Here is a 12,422-nt window from a genome sequence, read left to right as displayed (position 1 = left end):
CAGGAGAATTGACGTTTCGGGCATAAGATTCCTGAAGAAGGGCTTATGCCCGAAAGAACTATTTAAAGTAAACATTAACAACTTTATTTCTTAAAGTATAACAGAGAATAATTAATTAACAACTCTTTACAATTCCTTACTCTAACCTATCTGTTATCTTCCTTTCTATAATACTAGTCTGATAAAAGTCCCGATTACGATTTACAGGAAAGTTCAAATTTTAAAACCAGCCTGTGATCAAATCTTCTCTTTATCTTTGTCGGTAGATTGGTTTTCCAGGTCAGTGCTGAGGTTTTTCTCTGTGCAAACTCCTTCTCTAGACAGGCACCTCTCAGAAAGTTCTGACTGTCGGTCTACACATGTCAGTCTGGTGGTAGTTCTCCTCCCAACTGTTCAATTTTCTCCAGTATTAGACCCCAAAGCATCAGATTGTGTCAGTGGCTTTTAATATTGTCAACATGCTCAATTCAAACTTGATTGGAATTTGGTATTTTTCAGAGTATAATTTAAACTGATTGGCCTAATTTGAATCTGTTGTGTCATTTCCAGGCATCTCGCTACCCCAGTAGCTGGAGCACATGTTACATTGTGTCTTATTGAGAACACTTGGCGCTGTCACTGCTAGCTTTTACTCTCTTAAAGGTACAGTACACCCACATCTTCATAAGACCAACACGCACGCACACCTCCACACACACATCCTCTATTTTGTAGGTGGAGGGTGCTGGATTCAACCAATACTGTAAAAGACTTTTACTTAATTAAATTTAAATAAAGCATTCAACATAAATATGGAACATAGTTTCCTCCAAGCCACAAAAGCTGCTTGTGGCCTGGCACCCAGGGAACCTGCTGAGTATTTTATTGCATGGGACTGCCAAGTGCAACAGTCTTCACCCCAGCTCCCTGCTGGAAAGAGACAGAGTGCTCCAGTGGGTATGGAAGCTACAGCAGCTTCCAGCCATATTCAAGGGTGAGGAAGTGAGGAGAGTGCAAAAGCAGTCATATAGCACACAAAATATTGTTTCAAAGTAGGAAGAAATTATATAGAATGGAGCCATAGTCCAAATGAGCTTTTTATCTCCTATGAGACAGAGATGATTGATTAGAAACAGCTTGAGAATATCAAGTTTGAAAATCTGTGGGTGAGCAAGCTCCATTTTCTTTCATAGTTGGTGCACTATTGGCTTCTTAATGTACAATGTGCTATTCATCGAGAATCAGATTGTACAAATGAGGCCCTTTGGCCATCAAGTCAGTACTACTAAAACAAAACATACTACCCACTTTTCCCGCACTAGGCCCACAGCCTTGAATGTTATGACACTTCTGCTGTGTATCCAAGTACATTGAAAAGGTTGTGAGGTTATCCACTCAACTGCCCTCCCAAAGAGTGCATTTCAGACCCCCCCCCATTACCCTCTGGGTTAAAAACATTTTCCTCAAGTCCCCTCTAAGCATTCCACATTTCACTTTAGAAATGTGTCCACTTGTTCTTGACCCTTCAACTAAGGAAAAAAGCTGCTTTCTATCCATGCCCCTCATAATCTTATACACCTCAATTAACCTGCACAACCGTCAACCTTCTCTGTTCCAAAGAAAACAACCTGAGCTTATCCAGCCTCTCTCTATCACTGAGATACTCCATCCCAGGCAACATCCTGGTGAATCTTGTCTGCACCACCTCCATACAACCATTCTATCCTTATTGTTGGATAGAAACCAGATCTGCATGCAGTTCTAGTCAGCTGAGCTAACCAAGATATCTAAAGCCTCCTTTCTATATCGAGTCTAGGGGCCTATCTAATTGTAGAGGTAGAGCTGTAGAGGTAAAAACAGCATTCAGCCTCAACCTGTCTTAAAAAAATCATGTTGTTCTGCATGGCAGCAACAGGCACACAAGAGCAAAAGAGGACACGTCCGTCTGCATTGGGACCTCACAATAGACTCTCTATTCTCTTCCCAAAAATAATGGGACAGCATTGAATTGACTGGAGCCAAATACAATCTCCAACATTAAATATGTAGAATCATGAGCCATGCAACAGAATCCTTTACGTTTACTTGAGCTGACTGGGGAACATAGGTTTATGGTAAAAGGGAGAAATTTTAAAGGAGATATGAGAGCAACATTTTTTAGACAGAGGGTGTTAAGTGCCTGGAATACAATGTCAGAAAAGGTTGTGGAAGCAGACACCATAGCAAATGATGAAGGGCTTTTGCCCGAAACGTCGATTTTGCTGCTCCTTGGATGCTACCTGAACCGCTGTGCTCTTCCAGCACCACTAATCCACATTTGAGAGGCAGCCTAACAGATACACAAAGAGACAGGGAGTAGAGGGATACAGACTGCATAGAGACAAAAGGTTTATAACTTAGAAAGGCATCATGAGTTGGTGCAGCATTGGTGGGCTGAAGGACCTATTCTTGCGCTGTACTGTTATTTGTTCTTTGTTCCTTGACATCTGAGTCAGTTCAAGGTTACACTGCTGACAATGCAGAACCCCATCAGATCATGGCCTCAGTTGTGTTGTGGTATTTTTCAATCAGCCACTTATTTGTTTTGCAATGATGCAGCTCAACCAAGTAATCAGACAATCACCTATATCACCATCTATCACAAGTAATCAGACAATCACCTATATCACCATCTATCACAAGTAATCAGACAATCACCTATATCACCATCTATCACAAGTAATCAGACAATCACCTATATCACCATCTATCACAAGTAATCAGACAATCACCTATATCACCATCTATCACAAGTAATCAGACAATCACCTATATCACCATCTATCACAAGCTGGTTGGATATTTGGTTAGCAAAAGGTAAAGTTGTTGTCACTGTCCTTTTTCCTGGTTGATATCCATTAACCTACTTTGGTAGGAAAGGCAATTGCTAGTCAAATGAGAAGAGACTTTAATCATAACCAAAATGTAGTTTATTGCAAAATAACAAAGAGGTACCAGTCACATTGATAAAATAAATATTGTTACAAACTCTAAGGAGAGACCTATAAGGTTCAGTTATTCTGCCTTCCCCACTCAAGTCTTAGTAACATCAACAGATTAAGTGGAGCTTAATGCAATTTTCATCATTAACCCTTTCAGAATCATTACAGCAATTTCCATAGTCAGTGTTAAATTTAATTGCTGCCAGCTATGGCTTTCAATTGATAAATGTATCTCTGTGACTTCCTCGTAATTGTTAAGAAATTATTAATTTACTTCACAGTAAAGATAAATTTTGACAGGATGTTGGAAGTCTACTGATCAGTGAAAATAATTTGGTGACCCACCTTTAGGACTAAACGTGATAACCCTGAGAGCATTTTTAGCAAAGAGTTGGGAAAAAAATTAGAGTTTACCCCATTTTCCCTTAAGGAAATGTTTTTCTTATAATATACCAAGTTCAGTATGTTACAATAGTGAAGACTAAATAAAAATAACAGGTTCGGGGCAGAATAAGGAAAGCTATTGGGGCAAATTGAGAAAGAAATTCAAAATAATGTAAATAATGATGTCTGTTATGAGTGTTCAAGTATTTGCATACTCTCTGAGAGCATAATTTAAAATAATTAGTTAAAGGATATTAAGGAGAGTTGTTTTTTACCCAGAAGGCGGTAGTGGTCAGGAACTCACTACTCGAGAGAGAGAGAGAGAGAGAGAGAGAGAAAGTCTCATCACATTTAGAAAATACATTTGACCCCCAGGGCTACAGATCATGAGCTGGAAAGGAGGATTGGGCTGGATAACTCATTTTCTGGCTGGCCTGGACAAAATGGACTGTAAGATCTCCACCTGTACTATAAACTTTCTGTGTTTCAGTGTGCATAAGAACTATGCATCAGTGTAAGTGGAATAGTTTAAAAACTAAGTGTGACCTCTGAGTGAGATGGAGAAGATTCATGGAATTCCTACACCATGGAATCAGGCCATTCAGCACATAATGTTCACACTTACCTTCTGAAGAGCACCCTACCCAGATCCCCCCACCCCTACCCAATCCCCGTAACCCTGCATTACCCATGGCTAACCCACCTAGCCTACATATCCCTGGACACAATGGGCAATTTAGCATGGCCAATCCACCTGACCTGTACATCTTTGGATGGTGGGATGAAACTGAAGCACCTGGAGGAAACCCACACAGACACGGAGAGAATGTGCAAACTCCACACAGTCAGCCGAGGGTGGAATTGAACGTGGGTCCCTAGTATTCTGAGGAAGTGGTGCTAACCACTGAGTCACCATGCTACCCTTTAATACCTGTCAATAATTAGCTATAAGCATTTCCTAAACATTTTGCTTCAGACATTATTAATGAGAAGGTTATCAAAGAAAAGTGAATCATGAACTGGTTAAGAGTTGAGATGAGTGATAAGTAAGCTAAAGGACTGCACTGAATTGTCTGTTTAGATTGTTGACTTAAGTCTACAAAGGGGAACGAACTCGTAGCCTTTTTGACTCGGAGGTGATAGTACTGTCATTGCGTCAAGGCTAACAGCTAATATAGATTGCCGGTACTATACATTGCTTTAACAATTAAACTAATTTATGCATAGCTATCATTTTTATTTGTTTGTGCTATTATGCTCTATATCTGCTTTTTAAAATATTAATGACCTTGCTCTACATTTAAAAATCTGTTCTGGTTTTATTTCAGATTTAGCGGCTTTACATTTTCTTTTGATTAAGATTCAAATATTCCTGGATAGAGTATTCATATTAATTTTAAAATAACGTAGTTCCTGACCCAATCCTCATTTATGGAAAAGAAAATTGGGTATAAATTTAAGAAAGGTTTGGGAATCACCCTTATTATCCATCCTAGAAAGCAAGCAGACTTTGATGTTGTAGTGCTTACCATGTTATGAACTCAGTTTACAAAATGTTAATGTACCCGTCATCAACTTTGGTAGATAATAATAAGAATTTTAGTTCCTTTTGATCATGATTGTCTCCACAGGTTTCATTGACCCTTAACTCCTAATGACCCTCGTTTAGATTTTCCCCCTTCCCAGTGCGCATACAATTTGCTCACAAGATCTATTACATAATCTGATCAAGCTCTGACAGTGTTTACACACACTGTGGCCTGAAACATCAAGCAGTTGGCAACTCAACTATTCGCTTACAGATGGCCAATATCTCTTGATTTCTGTGAGACATGTTCTTTTCAATTGTTTCAGAAAAGCAACAATTACAATTGCAACCACATCTATGGTGCTTTGTTTGAGAGACAAAGTTATTATTCATCGATATTATTCTGGAAGTTTAAACAGGCATTTTCCACGACCACATTTACAAAATACATTCATAGAATATGGGTGTTTGCAAGGCCAGCACTTATTGTCCATAATTGCTGGAATCTGTAAATGGGAATATAAACAGTATGTGATGAAGGAAATAGCACAAGTAAAATGACATTCACAACCATACAAAATCCCAAGGAGCTTCATGTGAAGACCTTGAGAAAAAGGCAGTAAGACTCAACAAAATGCATTCAGATTCAGAACTGCATGTTCCATTAAAACATGGATTCCTTTATTCATTCCTCTGCTGGTACATATGTGTAAGGTAGCCTTAAGTGGACAAAAGGTACAATATAATTTTCAGTACGCTGCATCCTCTCACTTCTTAGAAAATGAGACATTTTGCATGTTTCAGTGCTTTGTTTTTAAACAAATGTAAGCAATAAACTTAAAAATAATGAGGCATTCAACTTCAACATTAATATTAGCACACATTGTAACTTATTACCAACTCTACAATGCACTCCGTCATGTACAATCAGATGTAAGATTTATACACCAACTGAGAAAAGTTCACTTCTCAACAATCACTTAAGTACAGAGAATGTTTTCTCTTATGGATAAGTAGGCTGTCACTTGACATCTGGTTTTGCAACATTGAACTCACGTTTATGATCTGATTTGTCAATATCTGCATCAAATTCAATGCTTATAGCCTAAGCAGCACATATACTGAAATTGGAATGGGACAGGAAAGATTAGCAAGGCCCTTGTGCAAGGGTGACACACAAATTTGTGAAATGCTCCATATTTTTCAAGGCTGTCTTGAAGGCACACTGGTAGTGTTCCTACCCTTGCTGAAAAGGTTGATTAGAAAAATAGATTAAATACTGTTTGTTCTTAATATTTTGAAAATGATATTGTGATGATTTATGAACTGAGCTTAGCAGTGATCATTGATTTTTTTGCTCGAAATTTGCTCCATTGTATCAAACTACTCCAAGATCTCCTTCCTGAGTCCTAAGGACGAGGAGCTATGTAACCTAGTCATTGAGTCACAGAGATGTACAGCATGGAAGCCGACCCTTTGTCCAACTCGTCCATGCCGACCACATTCTTTTCAGTTAGAGAACCTTAGAACACACCCTGTCACCTTGTGTCTGTCCTCACTTTATAATGACTTCCTGCACCTGCTCAAGTCAAAACGCATCTCTCCTTTAGGAGACACATTCTGGCTTTAAATAAAGCAGGCCAGCTTGATCTGCTACTCCTTTATGATAGTGTTCCCCCTGCTGAGGTGTGTACCACTCAACAGCAGGCTTAACTCTAGCCATATGTTAGCCACTGCTCAAATCAGAAGTTATAGACTTAGGTGAATTGAAGATCATGATTCTCAAATCCCTTTTGGATGTGATCTGAATTTTTCCTGAAGCATGGACATTCCTAATGAAGGGTTAGTGGCCTCTCGACTCTCCTGCTCCTCGGATGCTGCCTGACCTGTTGTGCTTTTCCAGTACCACACTTCTCGATTCTGATTCTCAGTTCACAAGAGCTGGTGTAAGTGATTATTGTCAAACTGTCATAGATCTCCTTCCTGAAAAATGAGGCAGAACTTGATCTTGACCATGCTATGATGAGAAATGCAAAACAGTAATAGAAAGAAAACAAAATGTTTTTCAAACATTATGTAATGTTATGCAGAATGTTTATCAATACAGAATTACTAATTATACATTTCTAGTGTTCTAATGAGTGCACAGCCAATGTTTGCACTCTGCAATGGTTATCATTACTTATCAAGAAATTCATTTCTTGCTTTAAAATTATCTTTGGTCATCAACATTAGCTTTCTCCAGAAGTATTTCACAGTGTCCTGGTTTTGTCCTAACGTGATAATAATTATTAAACTGAATCACAGAAAAAACTTTAAGAAAGCTCAAAGCATTATTTTACTGATGTGCTGTTTATTACCATGGTTTCTACATCGTGACAACAGAATTGACATAGACATTTGGTATAGATACCAAATGGTATATACCACATGGTATAGATTGATAAATCACATGGTTCAATTTTAACTCTGGGCCAGCTTTCAGTGCATGAGTAACAATACGAGTTCAATTCACCTGATGTTCTCAAAATGAGATTGGCAGTACTTAAGCTCCGAGACATCACTTAAATCCTGCCAATATAGAGTCATAGAGATGTACAGCATGGAAACAGACCATTCGGTCCAATTCATCTATGCCGACCAGATATCTCAACCTAATCTAGTCCCATTTGCCAGCACTTGACCCTCTAAACTCTTCCTATTCATATACCCATCCAGATGCCTTTCAAATTGTACCAGCCTCCACCACTTCCTCTGGCAGCTCATTCCATACTTGCACCACCCTCTGTGTGAAAAAGCTGTCCCCTAGTTCCCTTTTAATTTTTTCCCCTCTCACTTTAAACCTATGCCCTCCAGTTCTGGACTCCCTAACCCCATGGAAAAGACCTTGTCTATTTATCCTACCAATGTCCCTCATGATTTTATAAACATCTATAAGGTCACCCTTCAGCCTCTGACGTTCCAGGGAAAATAGCCTCACTCCATTCAGCCTCTTCCTATAGCTCAAATCCTCCAACCCTGCCAACATCCTTGTAAATCTTTTTTGAACCCTTTCAAGTTTCACAACATCTTTCTGATCGTGGCCTAACCAATGTCCTGTACAGCCACAACATGACCTCCCAACTCCTATACTCAATGTTCTGACCAATAAAGGAAGCATACCAAAAACCTTCTTCACTATCCTATCTACCTGTGACTCACTTGCAAAGAGCTATGAACCTGCACTCCAAGATCTTTTAGTTCAGCAACACTCCCCAGGGCCCTAGCATTAAGTGTGTAAGTCCGGTCCTGACTTGCCTTTCCAAAATGCAGCACCTCACATTTATCTAAATTAAACTCCATCTGCCACCCCTCAGCCCATTGGCCCATCTTATGATGTAGCAGCTATATTGCAGATTGAAGACTGTTCAATAAGACAGCTCAGTAGCAGGATCTGCTGATATGTTTATCTTGTGAGCAATACATGTGAGGCATAATATTTCTTTGTGAAGCCCAGAGAATCACTTCTGTCTCTACTGCTTTCACAGGCAAAGCAGCAAAAGAGGGATTTCCCTGAACTCTTCTGGCCTGGATCCACATCACAGCAACTTTCCCACTCAGGCCATTGAGTTAAAATTGCAAACAAGCCGGATGATATCAACAAAGTACAACAAGCAGAAATAAGAAAGGACCCTTCAAACTTCATTCCCCAAATGTTACTCCACAAGAACAAATCCCTACAGCACCTCATTGGTACATTTTAAAAATAAAAGGTTGGTTAATTTTATTCATAAAATAACAAATATAGAATTTAATGTAACACACCGATTTCACACTAGGTACAAAAATTTCAAGAAAGTGAGGTATTCTGTCACAGAACTTTGGAAAAATTGCAAGCAGGGTCAAGCTAAGAATTTAAAGTCTGGTTGGATGTATACCCAGAGGTTTCATCACATGATCTCACTGCTCCATTAACCCCACCTAACTAAATAGACTTTTCCATCTTCAATATTTGAGAATCAAGAAACAAAAAAACACATAAAACACATATCTTTTCTCCAGGATTAGCATTATCCTAGAAGACTAATCTTTAATTCCTGGATAATGTGCTATGGGATGGCCAGAAATGATCCAGTTTATGGTTCTTATATCACATTTCCTGATGCAGGATCACAGCTATTGATAAATCTATTGTGCATATGGCCTAAATAGGACGAGACAGCAGTGAGCAGACAGATCAGGCAGCAAAAGAGAAGAAAATAAGTTAAAAATATGACCAAAGAATGAGAATAAACTTACAAATTATTTGGTGGTTAAATTGATAGGGCTAAAGTTTATTTTTCTCACCAGCTACAAAGGCCAAAAAGAAACGAAGGACAGTGAGACAATACTGCACAAGTATATTCCCAAACGTTCATAATTAAACATTTCTTTATTTAAACAATCAGCATGAACCTCTTGGCTTTGTTTTTACAATCAGATATGTATTTATGGAACCAGAAATTGGAAAACTTTGATATTAAATACCTTGAATCTGTTAACTTTGGCATAGACTAAGGATTTTATAGATGCATTGCTGTGTAACCACCAAATCTCCTTCAATCCCCTTGTCCCTAATTCCTAAAAACCACAAAGAGACATGTTTCTTTTTTCGCTTTCCATTACTTCTAATGAAAGTTGCAGAGAATACTGTGTGACTTTAGCCTAAAGTGAAACATGATCTTGAAGCATCTCAAGGACCAGAAGTTTTTTCAGAAAACATTGCTTACGTCTTGTGTTCACTGCTATTTCAGTGAGGCCAATTAGACTTGATGGGGCATTTTAGAAAGCTGTCGCCAAGCCCTGCTCAGGAATAGCAAACAAGGCTCAAAGTAAATAAACGAATGGGTAAGTGTGGCACATCCCTGAAGCCTCTTGCCTTGAGACCCTCTCCCTGAGACTGCGATTGCTGAAGTACTGAACTAAGAACAGGTTAATTCGACTTGACATTAGTTAACAGCAGTAATTACAAGTGAGCAATTAATCAGGGGAAGTCTCCAAACAGAAGGAGAACAAATAAACAGACAGTGGTCCCTGATCCATTTCACCTTTCAGATCAGGACATGGTCCAGGTGTCATGCTGAGGTGGGGCCAGTCAGTCTTGCCCACTTTCTCTGGGGAACAAAAGCAACTTCTCACCCATTCATCCCTCTTCCCCTCGTGGGGACCTGCATTGTTGTGAAAAGCTGTTGGAAGCTGGGGAGGATGTCATTGCTCAGTGAAAGAAATCATTGAGTCATTCAATTTAAAAACATAATCCAATGAATCAACAGTTAAGAAAGAAACATCAGCCTTTATTTGAGTTGTTTCAGCTGAAATATTCTTATTAAAGTGGCTGCTCAGGAATGACTAAATAAAGTATCACTGTGTTCCATTGTCTTAAAAAGGTCATCAGTAACAGATTTCAGATCGGAATCAATCTTGCAGCATACCTTAATGATTTTTTTAAAAGTCTTTAACATAAAATAAAGTAAATATTTGTATTTCTGTAGCATTTTTAAAAACCTCAGGACACAGCAAAATACTCTAAAATTAGGAACTAATTTAGAAAATGTAGTAACGTAAGAAACCCTGTCAGCAAATCTGCAATCAAGAATTCCCACAATTGTATGTGATAACAATTAATTGATGTATATTCAGAAGTCACGTGACACCAGGTTATAGTCCAACAGGTTTATTTGAAATCACAAACTTTCAGAGCAGCATTGATAATTGATAATGTTAAAAATCACACAACACAACTTGTTTATAGTTCAACAAGTTTATCTAAAAGCACTTGCTTTTGGAGCACTGCTCCTTCATCAGGTAGCTGTGGAGCAGGATCATAAGGCACAGAATTTAAAGCAAAAGCTCACAGTGCCAAGCATGCAACTGATACGATGTATTGAGTAAACTTAGATTCCTGTTGACTCTTTCATCTTTTGGCTTGGGTTGTGAGTTTCAGTTCATTGGTATGTAAATCCCAGAACTTCCTTTGGGTCACATTCTCAAGATAACTTAAGATTTTGTGGAAAAAAAAAACTGACATCTCAGTTTAACAGCAATCTAAGTTTGTTCAATATGTCATACCAATTGCATGACACTGTGATCTTTTGCGATAAATTCTGTGTCTTATGATCTGGCTCCACAGCTACCCGATGAAGGAGCAGCGCTCCGAAAGCTAGTGCTTCCAAATAAACCTGTTGGACTATAACCTGGTGTTGTATGATTTTTAACTTTGTCCACCCCAGTCCAACACCGGCTTCTCCGCATCTTGATCATTGCTGTTTTTTAACAGAATTGTTTGCAGGATGGGACGACAGAGAGTCTGGTAGCCTGCCCCGCTCTCTCTTTGGAACTAGTGCCCTGGGATCTAAGCACCTGAAGGGACAAGTGGGGGTCTCAGTTTAAAAGCTTATCCAAGGTTCCAGAGTGCACCTTGAACACACAATTTTCTAACTCAGAGAGATGCTCATATTCAGATGAAAACAATCAGAACAGAAGTAAATGACTGATTGACTAGGGTTGTGAAGTACATTTTAATAATTCATATTCTTAGCTTCAGCAAAAAGTGACAAAAACTCCTACAGGGTTTACTGGCCTTCATGCCTGAATAGCCAAGAGGCCAATACTCATTTTCAATATGAAGTGATGCTCACTACAGTGCAACGCTGAGGTATTGCCTGGATATGCCTAAAATAAAATACTGTGCACCCATGGTATCCACTAGCATATTGCAAGCTTGTGCAAGTCTCCACTTTTTTCGCTGCATTCTGCCTTCTTGCAGAAGGCAACCTTATTACCTTCTGCAATAAGGTAAAATTGACCCTTATGTAAGAATGAATAGCATTCAACATCATTGCTTGATAAAAGTCATAAACACACGACTTCAATTTATAGCCCAACTGATTCATTTGAAATCACAAGCTTTCGGAGCACTGTTCCTTCAACAGGTGTAGCCTGAAGGAGCTATGCTCTGAAAGCTTGAGATTTGAAATGAACCTGTTAGACTATGACCTAGTGCTGTGTAACGTTTGACTTTGTCCACCCCAGTGCAACACCAGCACCTCCTATACCTTGTTTGAAAAAACTCAAAGTTATCTAATTGGATAATAAACAGTGCTACAAAGACTGCGAGGGAGACCAAGATGGTAACTCTCTCTTCGTCAAGATCCAACCTTATTCTCCACCCCAAGTCCATACAACATTGTAAAATTAGGTGATGATTAATCCATTCCTCAACATTAACACTTTAATATGGCCCCTGTTTAGTTCATTCACTATTGCAACCCTGATCCATTTCTTCAAAGTCTCTGGATTTAATTATATGACTGGTTATTCAGTGAATTATATGAATACAATGGTTCCCTCATCAGAAATATAGTCATACGTTTGAGATGAAGCAAAAAAAATACAAACCGCCAAAAATACAGATATTAAGCAATCAAACTTTGCAGCATAAATCCAGGCCAAAGTTTCAATTTTACTGTAAAGGAGTGCTGTATCCTTGAGTTATCATCTGCATTGGTCCTGTCTGAACTCTCAGTTGGATG

General features: G+C 38.8%; 1 non-coding gene across 1 annotated transcript; it reads left to right on the top strand.

Annotated features, from left to right (window-relative positions):
• Positions 1-5,966: 5,966 nt before the first annotated feature.
• LOC122548712 (U6 spliceosomal RNA) lies at positions 5,967-6,076 on the top strand. The gene has a single exon (XR_006311323.2). It is a non-coding gene; the product is annotated as a U6 spliceosomal RNA (small nuclear RNA).
• The last annotated feature ends 6,346 nt before the right edge of the window (positions 6,077-12,422 follow it).

The sequence above is a fragment of the Chiloscyllium plagiosum genome, unplaced genomic scaffold (assembly GCF_037043375.1).
Source record: "Chiloscyllium plagiosum isolate Xiang-an unplaced genomic scaffold, Cpla_swu_hap1 HiC_scaffold_3, whole genome shotgun sequence".
NCBI classification, from domain to species: Eukaryota; Metazoa; Chordata; class Chondrichthyes; order Orectolobiformes; family Hemiscylliidae; genus Chiloscyllium; species Chiloscyllium plagiosum.
The sequence above is the reverse complement of the archived record's forward strand: the minus strand, read 5'-3'. Positions and strand labels throughout refer to the sequence as shown.